Below are 16,475 nucleotides of genomic sequence, written 5' to 3'. Positions count from 1 at the left end.
AATAAAATTACAATAGCTATTGACACATACATGTAGAAAAATTGCAAGCAAATTTCTAAAATAGTGATTGGTGGCTCTTCCTATTAACTGAATCAGTTCCACCGATGTCCAGAAATTTAGAATATTTCCAAAAACTCTCCACTATCTCTATCAAGGCTTTTTAAATTTTGTATTTATGTAAATCAGTGTGAGATTAAAAACACCATAATTATTTAGTTTATGTCATAGATATAATTAAAATAAAGCCAAAAATAAGGTTATATTGCAAATATTTAAAAACTATGGGAAGAAATAAAAAACAATTCTAGTTGATAAAAAGTAGTTTTTGCTTGTTTTAAAGGTCACTGAAAGAGGATAAAGTCTAGAGTTAATAAAATATTATAGAGTGATATCAATAAAATCATTAAGTAAAGAACTCCAAAATCCATTCCTGGATAAAGGCAATCTACAGACTCAATGCAATCCCTATCAAATTACCAATGGCATTTTTCACAGAACTAAAACAAAAATTTTAAAATTTGTATGGAAACACAAAAGACCCCAAATAGCTAAAGAAAACCTGAGAAAGAAAACAGTGCTGAAGGAATCAGGCTCCGTGACTTCACACTATACTACGAAGATACAGTCATCAAAACCGTATGGTAGTGCTCACTTTGGCAGCACACATACTAAAATTGGAATGATACAGAGAAGATTAGCACGGCCCTTGCACAAGGATGACATGCAAATTCATAAAGCATTCCATATTTTGTGCCCTTCCTCACCGTCTGGACACTCTTTGCTCTTCAGCTCCAAAGGAAAAGCTATGGGTCAAAAGCACAACATCTGGCACTCAATGCTGACATTGTGATTTTTCACTATAAAAAAAAAAAGGTATGGTACTGGTACAAAAATATAGATCAAAAGTCTTTTGACTTTTGAAATATAGACCAATGCAATAGGATAGAAAGCCCAGAAACAAACCCACACATGTGTGGTCAATTAATCTATGACAAAGGAGGCAAGAATATACAATGCAGAAAAGCCAGTCTCTTCAATAAGTGGTGCTGGGAAAACTGGACAGGTACATGTAAAAGAATGAAGTTAGAACATTCTTTAACACCATATACAAAAATAAACTCAAAATGGGTTAAAGACGTAAATGTAAGATCTAATACTATAAAACTCTTAGAGAAAACAATAAGCAGAACACTCCCTGACATAAATCGCAGCAATATATTTTTGGATCCACCTCCTAGAGTAATGAAAATAAAAACAAAAATAAATATATGGAACCTAATTAAACTTAAAAGCTTTTGCACAGCAAAGAAAAGCATAAACAAAATGAAAAGACAACTCACAGAATGGGAAAAAAATATTTGCAAATGAAGTGACTGACAAGGGATTGATCGCTAAAATATACAAACAGCTCATGCAGCTCAGTATCAAAAGCACAAACAACCCAATCAAAAAAATGGGCAGATATAAATAGGCATTTTACCAAGAAAGACATACAGATGGCCAAAAAGCACATGAAAAGATGCTCAACATCTCTAATTATTAAAGACATGCAAATCAAAACTGCAATGAGGTACCACCTCACACTAGTCAGAATGGGCATCATCAAAAATTCTACAAACAATAAATGCTGGAGAGGGTGTGGAAAAAAGGGAACCCTCTTGCACTGTTAGTGGGAATGTAAATTGGTACAACCACTATGGAGAACAGCATGGAGGTTCCTTAAAAAAGTAAAAATAGAACTACCATACGATCCAGCAATCCCACTACTGGGCATATACCTTGAGAAAACCATAATTCAAAATGTTCATTGCAGCACTATTTACAATAGCCAGGACACGGAAGCAACCTAAGTATCCATCGACAGGTGAATGAATAAAGAAGATGTGGCACATATATACAATAGAATATTACTCAGCCATAAAAAGAAATGAAATTGAGTTATTTGTAGTGAGGTGGATGGACCTAGAGTTTGTCATACAGAGTGAAGTAAGTCAGACAGAGAAGGACAAATATCACATGATATCACTTATATGTGGAATCTAAACAAAAGTGATACAAATGAACTTATTTACAAAACAGAAACAGACTCACAGACTTGGAAAACAAACTTATGGTTACCAAAGGGGAAAGGTCAGTGGGAGGGGTAAATTAGGACTCTGGGATTAATATATACACACTACTATATACAAAATAGATAATCAACAAAGACCTACTGTATAGCACAGGAAACTCTACTCAATATTCTGTAATAAGCTATATGGGAAAAGAATCTGAAAAAGAATAGCTATATGTACATGTGTAATTGAATCACTTTGCTGTACACCTGAAACTAACACAATATTGTAATTCAACTATACTCCAAAATAGAGTAAAAATTAAATTAAAAAAGCATTAGTCTTTAGGAAGTACAAATCAAATCACGAGATACCACTTCATACCCACTAGGATGGCTGTAATATGTAAATGACAAATAACAATTGTTGTTGAGGATGCAGAGAAACTGGAACCCTCATACATTGTGGGAGATGTAAAATGATACAGCCACTTCAGAAAATAAAGAAATAGTATCAAATAACCCAGCAATTCTATTTCTAGATATCCATAAATATCAAGGAGAATCAAAAACATACATTCAAGCAAAATTTGTACAGGAATGCTCATAGGAACATTATTCATGGCAGCCTACAAACAGAAACAACACAAAATGGCCATCAACTTATGAATAGACAAATAAAATGTAATAAATCCATACAATATTTTATTTAATATTTAACCATAAAAAGTGCTGATTTAGCCAAAAAGTATTTAGCAAAAAATGAAGTGCTGATACATGCTATGATGTATCTTGAAAACATTATGCTAAGTGAAAGAAGTCATGTATAAAAGGTCACATAATGTATGATTCTCTTCATATGAAATATCCAGAATAGACAATACCATAGAAATAGAAAGTAGATTAGGGAGGGGTGAATTGTGAGGTACCAGGTTTCTATTTACAAATATTTATAAAAATATTCAGTGATGGGGCTTCCCTGGTGGCGCAGTGGTTGAGAATCTGCCTGCTAATGCAGGGGACACGGGTTCGAGCCCTGGTCTGGGAGGATCCCACATGCCGCGGAGCAACTAGGCCCGTGAGCCACAACTACTGAGCCTGCGCGTCTGGAGCCTGTGCTCCGCAACAAGAGAGGCCGCGACAGTGAGAGGCCCGCGCACTGCGATGAAGAGTGGCCCCCGCTTGCCACAACTAGAGAAAGCCCTCACACAGAAACGAAGACCCAACACAGCCAAAAATAAATTAATTAATTAAAAAAAAATAGTAATGACATAGTATCTTAAAATATATATATATATATTCAGTGATGCAAACACTCTGGAATTAGACAGTAATGATGGCTGTACAATATTGTGAATATTAAAAAAACACTGAATTTACACCTTAAATGATTTAAACTGTGAATTTTATGTTATATAGATTTTGCATCGATTAAAAATGGTATTATTTTATAGGAAACATAGTTAAATTTAAAATATAAATATGTGTAAATGGTATATTTCATTATTTTATTAATTTATTAAAATTTAAACCATGGAACAGAATGAACAAAATATGTTTAAGGTTCAATATTACCCTTTATACAGAAAATATATATATTAAATAATTATGGACAATGCTTTGTATATGTTGATTTACTATCTACAGCCTATCACTTTTATGAAGTTGAGCACTTTTACACTTGAATAATGTTTTCACATATTCCATTTATTGGGCTGAGAAAGATCTAATTCCCATTGCTAATTCACTTCAAAATAAGTAACTGAATAAGGATAGATCTTCTGAAGTGATAGTATACAGCAATGCAGGAAAATAAGCAGATATTCTCTCTTTCCTTCCCATACACACTTTCACAGATTATCTCTCCTGAAAACATCTGCTGTCACTGCTTCTTATTTGATTCTCCTTCTCACACCAACATCAATTTTTCAGTCCATAGGCTTCTGCCAGAACTGAATTCACCCAGCCCTGGGGTTGGGCAGGTAATTATGGTCTGGGAAATCAGAGCCATACAACATGCTGGTCCCTGTGATTAAGTCATGGGTGTCTCAATTAGAGGAACTAATTGCAGTTAACATTTTGCTTAGAATGTGACCCTACCTGTGCTTTCTAATACTATAGATACTAGCCTTATGTAATAATTGAAATTAATTACATTTAAATAAAATTAGCAGTTTAATTTCTTAGTCACACTAGCTACACTAGTCAGGTGCTTAATAGTCACAGTTGTTGGATAATGCAGATAAAAGAACATTTCCATCATTGCAGTAATTTTTATTGGACAGCACTACTATATAGTATTTCTATTGGATATATAGTATGGTATTTCTATAGGATAGTACTACTATAGTTTATCTAGACCAGCAGTATCCAGTGTTAGTATAATGGTAGTTTTTGTCTAGTAACCACATTTTTAAAAGGAGAAGAAAAAAATATAAAATATGTTTTAATAAAATATTTTATTTGACACAGTCAATCCAAAATAGTATCATTTTAAACAGATTATCAATGTAAAATTGTTAATGAGAGATTTTTGTATTCATTTTTCATAGTATCTTCAAAATATGGTGTGTATTTTACACCTAAAGCATATCTCAATTTGTATCACTCACATTCCAGTTGTTCAATAGCCTCTTGTGACTAGTGGCTAGTATTGGACAGTGTAGATCTAGATGTTATTGCTGGATTTCTCAACCTTAGCATTACTGATATTTGGGGATGGATAATTCTTTTTCTTGGAGGGCTATACTGTATGTTGTAAGATGGTTAGTAGCACCTCTGGCCTCTACCCGCTAGATGCCAGTAGCCTCCCGACCCAGTTGTGACAAACACAATATATACAGTCATTGCCAACTGTCTCCTGAGGAGCAAAATTATCCCCAGGCAAGTATCACTACTCTAGGGGAAAAGCTGATCTTTCTTCTGGGAATGCTGGCCCAAAGAATGAAATAAGCCTAGAGCCATCAGGGCTACCAAGTGGAAGCTGAGTATGAAGCCAACAGGGTAGGAGCCAGAGTACAAAAATGGGAAGATAGGAGTACCAGTGACATTTTCTAGTCACTTGATCAAGACTTACCTGAATGCTATTGTTCCTCTGGATCTTTCAGTGACATAAACAAATACATTTCTTTCCTTGACCTAAGCCACTTTGTTTTTTCTTTATTTGGCAACTGAAATAGTCATAAACAATCTGTCATTACAATCTAAATATGCAAAATGAAATGAACCCACAAATATTTCTACTTCAAAAACTGAAGATGATTAATCCTTCCTCCCATATGATTTATGATAGATTTCAGTATCCTTCCAAGAGTTACCACATACAGAATGGAAGTTATTTTGCCTGCTTGACAGCAAATCCACAGCTTGACACTTTTTCCAGCCTTCTGGTGAGGACAACTAGAGTTATTAAGATCATGTGTAAATCTAAGGTACCACAGGATTGTCAAAGGGAAAAAATAAATAAAAATAAAACTTTAGCAATTTCATCATCAACAAAACTTTTGTGGTCACAAATTTTGTGCACAGTTCAATTCTGGGGATATAAAACAATATAAGAAAAAGTAAGAAAGGAACTGCTATTTGTCCAAAGTCTTTATATGTTAGCAAACTTTCTGAAAACGTTGCATATTTACTACTTAATTTTAAAACAATGAAACACAGGAACCTAAGGTTCAGAGAAATACAAATGTCACTGTATAAACATTTAACAATTTGAACTGATATAAATGATTTCTAAGTATTGATAGAACAACAAACTAAATTTATCATTTTACTCCTTTAGAAGAATTTAAGAGAAAAACTATCCTATGATTTTGCCCCATACACTATTTTCACTGAAGAAAAAAGTATTTAAAAATAACTCTTTTGTCTTATATGGATCTAATTGGAAAAATATTTTAAAACCAAAGGAAAATGTCACCAAGTCACTTGAACACCTGTACTAAGATGAAAACTTAATTAGCATCAATAATTGTTAACCAATTCCTCATAAAGATTAAACATTCTGGGTTCTTCTCTCAAGATTTTCTGGGGTATGCAAAAAAATGAGGGCAGTGAGGTAGTTATTTTCATTTGATTTTGTTTTTTAACCAAAAGTTTTCTAGTTATATTACTTAGAAAACTGATGCTGCTGTGTTTCTTAGGTCTGCCATTTATATTAAATAATCTCATCAGAATAAAATATTTCACAAATTTTAATAAAACTGATAATCAGGTATAGAAATCTACAGATTTTATCTTTTAAGAATATGTTATATTTATATCACCTTAATCTTATATCTTTTAAGAATATCTGTCTATGTACATATGTATGTATGAATGTAACTCTCTACTTACATTTAAATCTGTCTATATCTTTATTAGGGTGTTGCTGACCTCCTAATAATATTTTTGCATAAAAAGTTTACATTATTCCCCATCAGACTGTCCATAGCACAGCTTACATTGTGATAAAAGTGTTAACAAACATTCTGGTTTTCCCCTATGAAATATCTATATCTAATAAAAATTTAGAAGAATAAACAAACTCAAACAATGGATTTTCAAAAACCAAGAGCTGGAAAAAATGTACTTCTTCTTGTGAAGACATTTTATTATTTTTTTGAAAGTGACATTTTGAATCCAGCTTATTGTTTGACCCATTCTTCTCCCTCCTTCTCACTATTTGAGCCTAGAAAAAGAAAAAGGAACATGACAGAAATGTTCCAAGTAATGGACTTTCAAAGGAACAACTGTGGGATGGTAAATAGCAGAGTCAAAGTTGGAGATTTGGCTCCTTGTTTGGAACACAATTTTCTAAAATGAAGCTGCTAGATGCCCTTCCATTTCCAAAAGAAGGGGGAATATTGGCACCTCCAGCACAGTTCATTGCTGCTGTTACCTGGAGAATTTTGAATAGGTTTTGAGATTCTCTGAGAAGACAAAAAATAAATAACAAACAAACAAAACACTTGACTTTGTCTAATTCATAACAATCTCACTAAGACAGGAAAAAATTTTGCATTAAATGTGATGGGTGTTAAACAAAACAGAACATATTTTTAATTACTAAAATAACAGCTATAGCTATAGTAATTCACATTAGGTATGTACATGAGTTGGATGAAAGTGAGAATTATACAATTGAAAAGCATTTTATTTTTAAAAATTTAAATGATTTAGAAATATAAAGCAGAAAAATCTGCTATTCTTATTCTTAGTGGATGTGTATATGTTGATGGTGTTGCATCCTCATGTATATTTGTAGGAGGAGGGAGAAAGAGGAGGAGGTACAAATTTATCTCACCTTCTAGTTTTTCATGCATGTTTCTAGTTGAGGAAACAAAATGGTTCTGACACATACAGAATTATATTTACGATATGTCAGCTATCATATTCACAATATAGAAAATCAAATATGTCAAATCGCTAAAAAGTTCTATGATTCAGAATGGTAAGTTTTATATGCATTCAACAGTTTTTGGTAAAACTTTATGATTAAAAATAATAAACAAATTGGCTTCCCAATAATTCTAGAAACGTAATAGATTTAGCTTATTATCTATGTATGGTTGTTAATTTTTGGCATCAATGTTTTTAACAAACAGGTTGGAATGATTGGTGTTACATCCATTGAACAGTTAACTGATTACTAGGTTTCTATTTCAGTGAAGAACAAATGCGATGATTATTAAGGTCAGTAAGCTATGGTTATTGGCTCTCATAGCATGCCATCTAACAGATGAGACAGTCACATAAATTGATAATTATAATAGATTGTAATATGTGCTATATAAATATACACACACAAAAGCTTTCCAAGCACAAAGAAGGCAGTGAATGAGGAGTATTCAGTTCACTGGAAGTTTTGCTAAGGAGGCACTTCTTGAAATAGGCTTGGAAGAAATGATGCTTATTTAACCCACTTCTTTCTCTAAAACTCTCTTACTCTACTCCTTCCTGCCTACAGCCTATGTTTTAGTTGCTTCCCTAAATGTGGCTTCTCAGATCCTCCAGAATGACCACAGATAATACTTGACACTTTTACAGCACATCTGCACATATGACAGTATATTTGAGTTATAATGTCAACCTGCCTCATCACACTGACCTTCTTGATGACCACAGTAAATTTATGCAGCAACAGCATATGAAACAATGTCTGTGCTGATGTTAAAAAGAATGGATAAATTAATTAATATATTATTGGGTTGGCCAAAAAGTTCATTCGATTTTTCCATAACATTTTATGGAAAACCCCGAATGAACATTTTGGCCAACACAATATTTTCCCAGATAGAGCATTGGGGGAAAGGTCATTCCTGAAAGCTGTAATTGCACCTACAAAATGCAATGAAGAATATACCAAGAATTATTTTGTGACCCTAGAACTTAGTATGGTTGGAAGTTCCTTACCTTATTCTACTTCTTTATATTCCAGAATATTTAACAGCTTCTAATATTGTATATAATTTATATATTTGTTGTATGTATTTTTTTTAACCCTGCTACAATACAAGATAGTCAAAGTAAGGATCTAGCTCTCTTTTGTTTTCTCATGTCCCACCAGAGCCAAGAATAATGCCAAAGGTGATTTCAGTTGGACAATATTAGAACTGAAATTCAAACTCAGGTCTCAGCTATTCATAAAGTAACTTTCCAAAACCGACATTCAAAAATAGACATAACAACTAATGATATTCTTCATAATTTATTTCAACTAAACACTTGTACATTAATAATTTGTCATCTTCAAAATAAATTATAAGTAATAATAAAGCATACAAAAGTGAACGAAGTAGAATATATTCTCTTGAGTTAAACATGTTCTACCATGTAATTCAGACAATTATGGATCCAGTTATAAGGTGGAGAGATATTAGTTATGACCGATCTAAGAAAGCACTATGGAAGCACAGGATTCTATTCTGTTTGGGATGATTGAAAAAAGTTTTGTGGATGAGATAGCATTTGAGCTGAAATTTTGAAAATCTGCTTTCTTTATAAAAGAAAATTATAATAACAAATAAATCTACGCTCTCTAAGGTTAGCACTGAAACAATTTATACATGATAAGAGATAGTTGTACATACATTTGCAGCTCACATGTTTACCATCGGAGGTTCAACATTCAGTTATTTATTACCTGACAACATTATTCTTGTCTCAGGAGTGAAAAATAAGAAGTACCCTATGGAAAGACAAATCATGAGAAATAGAGTCTTGCCTAAAATTTTTAACTTCCCATGCCTCAGTGGATATACTCCCTGCAGTGAAAACTTTGTAAGGCATGGGTTTTACTTTTTTTTTTTCTAAAGAAAGATGATAGTTTCTTTACAAAGAGTAAATTTTTAAAAGCAGAGACATGGCATAGATATTTCAGCCTAAAGAACATTAGACTCAAATGCACAACTGTGCAAAGAAAATATTGGCAAATGGAGGATGATTCCAAAGTTACGGTGTGGGATAACTGTGATATTGTGTAATGGGAAGACTGAAAAAGTAGACAAAAGAGTGGATCTTTAGTGACACTGATATGTTGAATTTGATTAAACTAGCAATGGAGAGTTAGGAATATGTGTCAATTTATCTTCAGGATGAATCAGAGAGATCAGAAAATAGAAGCACAGATCCTCAGGATAATATTTCAGCAGGAAATTATTGCCCTAACTATGGCAACAGAAAAGAATAATGGATGTAAGAGTTCTGAATGGGTTCTATAAAACTTAAAAACGATAAAGTCACAGAAACACTGAAGAATAGAACGAGGTGTGGCTTGGCTCCTTCTGCATTATGCTAATAAACTCCAGAGAGACAACATGAACATAGAAAAGATGCCAGGGCTAAATGCTATCATAAAACAATCTCAAACTCTCAAAAGTTTATATAATAATCAGATGAAGTTCTGAAGATCCATTTGAAATAACCAAATCCCAATGTAACATGGCCAATCAAAATCACAGACACTGTGAATCTGGTAAAGAATTTTCTTTCTAAAATCTACCCAGAAGATTTACAGTTAAGAATAGCAAAATTAACTTGAAAAGAAAGAGGGTACATGGCTTAAAACCCCAAATATGTAAATCCATTCCATATCTTAATGAAAATCTTAGTAATGGAATAGGAATACATATAATGATGGACTACAATAAGATGACCGCTCAGGTATATATCTATATATCTCATGTTTGATATTTAACTTCACTTATTTTTTGACATGCAAACATTTCATGGGTAATTAACTGTTGTTCTGTTGTTTGTAAAGTTTTATGTACACTGAGCCATTTATATTTCTTCTTTTGCTTTTATAAACAGAAGAGCAATCATCAACCTGAGGTGAAAATAATTATTCAAAGATAGTTTTTCTAGTCATTTTATTGTAGATTTATGCATTTACCCTTTCTAAGTGACAAACTATTTTGCAACATGTTGCAAGATAGGAATCCAGCACTATATTTTCAAACTGGTTAGCTTTAGCTTCAACAACATTTATCCAATATTCTATACCTCCCTCGTTGAATTCAGGTGCATTTTTGTTATATATATAATAGCTAATTATATATATATATATAATTTTGTTATATATATAACAAAATTATATAATTATATATAATTTTGTTATATATATAATAGCTAATTATAAAAACACTACCAAATAATGTTATTAACTGATAAATTAAAAAGGCCATTCAAATGAATATGTTGAGCATATAGGCAAGAACTTACAAGAAAAAAATGTGAAAGGCTATCAATCTTTTAAAAATATTCAACTTCATTATGCTAATGGAGAGTCTATTTAATCTCCCAGAATGTATTTATAGCCATTGAAATGCTTTCAATCTTTGTGCCCTATTTTGTGGGAGGAGGGGTGTTTGTTTTTAATTGGAGAAAGAATGGGTCACTTGTCTTGAGTAGAAGACAAGAAGTAGACAAGCTGAGGAAGATGGAATTTAAGTAATGCTGTCTCATTTTCTGATCCTAGATATTTCTTTGGTCTCCTATGGATATAAGAGAAAGGACTTCAAATGGACAGAACTATTCATGATGGACTTTGGAGCCTATTGACATAGCAAAGCAGCTTTGAGGTGCAGATGACAGAGTGGGGTAAGGGACCCGCTCTGACTCCCTTTTAGGAATCTAGCAGCCTCCAGAGGATTGGGAGATTGAGGCAAAGCCAAAGACCATCCTTGGTAGACCCTCATTTCTCACTCTGCCCAGTGGAAGCAGAGATTTTATATCAAGCGCCTTAGTAGGAATAGGAATAGGAAAGTGAGAATAAAAGGTTACTTGGTAGACACATATGAGGCCAACCCTTGAGAACTTGAGCAAATAAGTGGGTTCACTTTCTCAGAAGCCAACCTTCTCTTTTAGCATATTGGCTAGTCGGGGCTAGAGCCACCACAGTTTTGTCTATGAAGTCAAATATTATTTTATTTTGTAGAAACAGGCTATTAGGTCTTAGATATCAAGGTTAATTTGAAATCAAAGAAATAAAAATGAAATAATGGGTAATCATAATGGCTAATATGGTTTGAGCTTTTATTATTTTGCTAGACATTGTTCTATGCACTGTGACTATAATTCACTCTTCTCATATCCTTATATGGAAATGACCTTCTTAAAATATGTGACTACTGTAGGTTTGTACGTTTGTGGTGGATAAATTCCAACCAGTTATCCTTTAAATATCTATAGTAACCCTAATATACAGAAAATTTAAGAGCATAATTTAGGATCACATGAAGCAGTAAATGGACTAGTTGAATCCATCGAATAGTAGAGCTACCTAGGTTGGTGATACTCATTTAAATCTGACCTGAAAATTAGGTAATAAGATGGCTTTTATTCTCAAGCATGTGGGTTTCTACCTTAACTTTTAGAATTTAAGAACATAGTAACTGTATACAAAAGCTTCATTTGATACATTTATAAGAAAAACATCTCTTTAAACAGGGTAGTTTTATGAAAAACTGAAAGTTTCTTATAATGTGAAACCTGCATTTCTCCTATGTTGGAGCAATTCCACTGCTGGATATCTACCTTTGATAAGTAAATACTTATGTTCACATGAATTCCATACATAGATTTTTAGAATGGCTTTATTCATAATCATCCCAAACTGAAAACAACCCAATGTCCTTCAGTGGGTGAAGGGATAAACACACTGTGTTCATCCATGTGATGGAATAGTAACAGTGAAAAGGAAAGAATGATTGATAAACAAAACAACATAGATGAATCTCAAAGGCGTTATGCTAAGCAAGTAAACCTGTCTCAAAAAGTTACATACTTTATGATTTCTTTTACATGACTTTCTAGAAAATCAAAACTATGGTGAGAGAGAACAGTTTGGTGGTTTCTAGGGGTAAAGACTGGAGGGAATGTGTGACTAAAAAGGGCAGCACAAGAGAATTTTGGAGAGTATGATAATGGAAATCTTCTGTATCCTAATTGTGGTAGGGTTACACAAATCTATACATGTGTTAAAATTCTTAGAACTATAGATTGCAAAAGAGTCAATTTTATTTTACATTAACTTTAAATAAAGTGTGTTTTTTTTAAAGAACTAAAAACATTGTACTGATAAGATATGCCCTCAAACACAAGTATTTACTTATGAATGAGCAAATTTTCAGCCAGGAAAATTTAGAATTGAATGAAGAAATATTTGAGAAAAACAAATACTTTATTACTTTTCTGGAGAATAGGAATCTATTCATCTGAGATAAATTAAGTACAAGTAGTTACTTTAAGAAAATCTGGCCTATATTTAATGTAATATCTTCATAACTATAATTTCAAATATGTTGTTTAGTAATCTACTAAGAATTTTTATTCTAATTTGAAATCTTATTATGTTTATACACAGTAGTAGAATGTTCCTAATAATTTATTTTATCATATTTATAAATTTATTGTACTTTTATTAATCTTAAGTGCCTATAAGTCAAACTATTGAATGATTTTAAATGAAATCATATGGTACAAATTTAACTTGAAATATTCTACCTTTAATTATGTATGTTAATGATGCCAAGCATTATTCAAAGGCCATTTAAAATGTTTTTCAAATTTCTTAGCCTTGTAAATACAATGACAAAAATCATAAGTTGACTATAAAAGCTTAAGGAGGATCTAGGCAATTAGAAAATTTGTTTACTATTTCTAAGATCAAAATAATGCCTAAATGACACTTCCCTAACATAAATTTACCCTCAAGAACATCAAAGATCTGATACAAACAGGTACTATTATTTTCCCCATTTTACAGATGAAGAACAGGTTACAGGGAGGCTAATTTACATACCTCATGTCAAACAGAAATACTATCCAATATTCCTGCAAGTAAAAAAATAATAGCCCTTCTATGGTTCTGATATAGTTGTAAATGATAAAATCCTGGAGAGCAAATGGACAACATAAATTTAAAAATATATGTCCTTATATCTGGTAATTCCCTTACTAGCCATATTTTTATATTAAAATTAACTTTCATTATAATGAAAATTAGGGAAATAATATCCTCTGTTAAAGAATTGGATACGTCTACACAATGTAAATGGCTCTTCAGCTATTTGATATAATACAATCTAGTGCTTAAAATTTTCTTTTAGGAGGATATTTAAATATTGGTAAAATAATTAAGTGAAAAATGTTTAGGGGCTTCCCTGGTGGAACAGTGGTTAAGAATCTGCCTGCCAATTCAGGGGATACGGGTTCGAGCCCTGGTCCAGAAAGATCCCACATGCCGCAGAGCAACTAAGCCCATACACCACAACTACTGTAGCCCGGGTGCCTAGAGACCGTGCTCTGCAAAGAGAAGCTACCGCAGTGAGAAGCCACGCGCCGCAACGAAGAGTAGCCCCCGCTCGCTGCAACTAGAGAAAGCCGGTGTGCAGCAACGAAGACCCAATGCAGCCAAAAATAAACGAATAATAAATTTATTTTTTAAAAAAAGTTTAAAGTAGTAAGGGCATATGATTTTAAGTACACTGAGTATGTACTTTATGTACTGGGTATGTACATGTAATAAATGAAATACAAGGAAAGAAAAAAAGAATTGAACACACATTCTAAAATGGTTCCATTGTTTTTTCCTAAGTGGTGAGCTGATTTTTGCTTTATTCTTTTCCTAAATTTCCTGACTTAATGAAAATATACTGGAAGCAGAAAAATATTTCCCATTAAAAAACAGACAAGTAGTGCTTATGTGCAATATTGTGTGTACTGATTCATTCGCTGATAGAGAAAACCTATAAGCTTGTCATGAAGGCAGTTAGTGCTTTCTGTTATGCAGTTGTATTAACTAATACTATCCTCAGGGTCAGCATCTTTTCTCACAGGACTTCATGGATCAGTTTCACACACAAGGTGCCTATTGGTCGTTTGGGTAATTGAACACATAAAACATTTTTTCAGGTAGGTGTCTTATTTCACTTGTAGTTTTTCTTCTAAGATGACACCCTGTATCTGTAATACACATAGTCATAGGTATTCTCCAAACTCTAAAGAGCAAAAAATGTACAGATGTGTAACCTCTAAAACTCAGAGCAAAATGGAAGGCTAGAGAAGGCACAAAAACTTAGCCAAATTCCTGGTTCACACTCTGTATTTTTCTTAAGATACCATAACCCTAATTGGATTTCTCTCTGGCCTGACTGCTACAGACTTACTCCAAAGGGCTGGCAGCACCCTTGTTTCACTCCTTGTTGTTTTCATTCAGTCAGCGTGATTTTTGAACAGGGTTATGTGCAATGTACAAGATTAATCTTCTTCTGAAAATAGCATTTCCCTAGCAGTGGTTAATCCATGAAAGGCTCAAAATTAAACAAAATCTTTTGACCTCAAGTAACATAAAGCAGGGATTTGGAATAGCGTGCCGATCTCTTGTTTTGCCTTTGATATTCAGATTGCTTCCTGAGCCCTCTTAGACATTTGCTAGACCTCCAGGTATAAGGGATGCGGCTTTGTTTTGACATCAAAGTTCAAGGGGAGAGTGTAGAATGCTAACGAGCAGTCTGAGCTCCAAAGGACATGATTAAGCTGTAACTGGTAAGCAGATGCAGCTCAGGTAATCAGCAGTAGGAGAGAACACACAAGCTAATAAAATAAAATAAAAATAATGTCATCTGATTTGTCCTTTCTTTTTCTTTTTTTTGGACAATAGTGGACAGCTAATAACAGGAGGTACTGAATCATTAATGATTCTGCAGAGGTGGCTGATTAAGGTAATAACCAATGACAAGAAGAGCAGATGTATTTGTCACAGGAAATTGTATTAAAAGATCACAGACCCTGAAATAGGAATATTTCCAGTTTGGTTACAGCAAAGTAGAATACGCCATCACCCATTATCTACAGCACACCGCTTAAGAAATTCTTTCCCCTACTGCTGAAACAGCAACGTATGGTGGTCCATTGGAGTCTGTGGTTATCTTCCTAGGTCAAGCAAAGCAGATCCTGGAATCCATCCTGCTGGAGTGTGGCTACAAGAAGTGAAGCCATTTATCTGGGCTGTAGCACAACAGGGACTTAATAGGAAGAGAATCTGATTGCCAGCAGTGAATTTGCTTCACAACTAGCCAGCAGCTATTTGTAAGGGGTTGAGAAAAGATTGGCCCTCAGGTAACGGGATAGAATGCAGTGTCATACTGAACTGCTGCGTCATGGAAGGATCTACTAAAGAGCTCTAAGTCCAGAAAGCCACATTCATTTTTGGCAACTTAAATTATTCTTTTTTATAAAAACACCTGATTTTTCACTGTTAGAACAAGGGCCCTCACCATTAAAAAATACAAATAAAAAAATACAAATAAAAAAAACTATTCTAATCTAACTGCACCTCCCATTTTAAATATTGGAGAGTAACATATGTGGGTTTTGCTACTGTTTTAAACAATTTTCTGAACGGAAATTTTCTTCTGAACAAGTTGTGTGTGTGTGTATGAGTTTGTGTGGTGTCTGTTGTACTGCTGTTACTTTCCGTCTTTATGGTCCAAATTGCCACATGTAAAATGAGTTTAATGGACTAAGTAGTGTGTAAGGTCCTTTCCAGCTCATTGGTAATATCAATTTCCTCAGTACCTTAGTTAAAAACATATAATGGGTTACATCAGCTGAAGTTTGTCAGGGAAACATAATTTTTATTTGATTTTCATATACATTAATAAAGAATTTTCATTCTCTTAAAGTTAAAAATAATTTACGCATGAAAGTCAAATAAGAATTTTTTTCTTGACAAACTAAGGATATATATGAAAGTTTATTTAATAAAGATGTTTACAAGAGATTTTGTCAATAATAAAATACTGTCTTACGTCCTGCAATATATACCTTCTCGGAGTCCTTTAAACAATTATAGCAATTGGCTGTTATTAGCAGTGACTGTTCCATTTCACCAAATCCTCATCAACATTAACCTTCCTCGTTTACAAAGTTTATA

General features: G+C 33.2%; 1 non-coding gene across 1 annotated transcript; it reads left to right on the top strand.

Moving 5' to 3' along the window:
* Positions 1 to 644: 644 nt before the first annotated feature.
* On the top strand, positions 645 to 751 carry LOC115847907 (U6 spliceosomal RNA). The gene has a single exon (XR_004037526.1). It is a non-coding gene; the product is annotated as a U6 spliceosomal RNA (small nuclear RNA).
* Positions 752 to 16,475: the final 15,724 nt, after the last annotated feature.

Source organism: Globicephala melas, chromosome 2 (genome assembly GCF_963455315.2).
Source record: "Globicephala melas chromosome 2, mGloMel1.2, whole genome shotgun sequence".
NCBI lineage: Eukaryota > Metazoa > Chordata > Mammalia > Artiodactyla > Delphinidae > Globicephala > Globicephala melas.
Note: the sequence above shows the minus strand (reverse complement) of the source record. Positions and strands in the feature narration are given on the sequence as shown.